This window comes from Tupaia chinensis, unplaced genomic scaffold (genome assembly GCF_000334495.1).
Source record: "Tupaia chinensis unplaced genomic scaffold, TupChi_1.0 Scaffold000415_1, whole genome shotgun sequence".
Classification (NCBI taxonomy): Eukaryota; Metazoa; Chordata; class Mammalia; order Scandentia; family Tupaiidae; genus Tupaia; species Tupaia belangeri.
Genome location: NW_006159920.1, coordinates 118,961 through 120,647, shown reverse-complemented (window position 1 = coordinate 120,647; position 1,687 = coordinate 118,961).

Genomic DNA, 1,687 nt, shown 5'->3' with positions numbered 1-1,687 from the left:
CTATGACAGAAAAAAATGTTAAGAATTATTTTCACTTTAACTTAATGACTTACTGGTCTTATTTTCTTCCTTTTAAAATTTGACCAGAGAGGGACAGAGTTAGCAAGAGAGAAAGAAGGAAAGAGAGAGCAAGCCGCCAGGTCCGGGACTTGAACTGTAGTTGGCCATGTGGGAGTCCAGTGCCTTTAACTTTCATGCCACCTGCAAACTTCTACAATTCTGTTTTTTTTTTTTTTTTTTTTTTTGAGAGAGATTTTTACTATAGAATATATGCGCTCTCCAGAGAAAGACAGAAAGGGAGAAATCACCCCCCAGGGAATGGCCATGCCACCTTCCCTTCACCTTCATTCTCCAGATTTTGAGCATGCATGTACATGTGTACAGCATGAGTTTCAAGCTACTGGGTCCAAGATTCGAACCATGGGAGTCCAGCAACGTGGGAGTCCAACAATGTAATCATTATGCCATCTGCCGGTCCCAATTGGTCTTATTTTTTAATTGGTAGATTTCCTATGTTCCTACCTTCATCTTTATTTTGAAAGCATTCTATTTTATTTATTTATTTTTCGGTTTTTGCCATAGGGCACGAACGCCCACCAGATGGAAGACAGAGAGAGGCAAAGTGAGAAATCATCCCCCATGGGTGATGGCCATGCTGAAATCCCTTCTCCTTCTGGGATTTTGGGCATGCACACACATGTGCCTAGTGTGATTCTCAAGCTACCAGGTCCGGGATTCAAATTGCAGTTTGCCATGTGGGAGTTCAGATCTTTCACTACCACACTACCTGCTAGCCCTACTCCAATATTTATCGATGACTGCCAAAACAAGCCAGCCAAAGAAATTGCACACAGTCAGTAACTCATAATAATACTTCACAAAACTAATTAATCTCAATTATTTTTTCAAGACTGTTCTAAACAAAAACAACCTATGTCAATATAATTAGACTTTTCTGAAGTCAGAAAAGAAATGGTAAGGATATTGTCTAATATATTTTACTACTCTACCTAAACCATCTGCAATCTAAGGGACTCTTAATCATATTCAAACAAACATTCATTTAAATAATTTCAAATCTGCCCCAAAGTACTTTGTTGTTTTCTTGCTATCAATCTTCAACTACAAAAGAGCTCATCAACGTTAAACATACTCAGTCTTTTTTTTCCAAAGATAAAAGGTTTCATGAATATCAACTATATAAAAACATGCCATGTTCTCAATGAACAGAAAGAGAACAGTAACCTTTACTAGGAGTCTAAAATCTCAGAACCTACAGAGTATACCGCCCTCCCCTCCCTCCAATAAAAGGAATTTGGTCTGGGGACTATTTTTTTTTAAAAACGCAGAGTAAGTTAACTACAAAATATGGCATGCAGGGGGTGGCCAGCAGGTGGCATGGTAGTTAAGGCGCTAGACTCCTACATGGCTGACTGCACTTCAAGTCCTGGACCTGGCAGCTTGCTCTCTCACTTTCTCTTTCAGGTAGAGCACTTTCCCTATGGCAAAAATTAAAATCATCACCATAATAAATTCCATTTGTTATTTTTTTTTATTTATTTAACCAGACAGAGAGGTAAAGTGAAAAAGCAAGCCACTAGGTCCAGGACTGGAACCATGGTTGCCCATATGGGAATCCAGTGCCTTTATCTACCACGCTACCTGCCAACCCTTTAAATAATTCTTA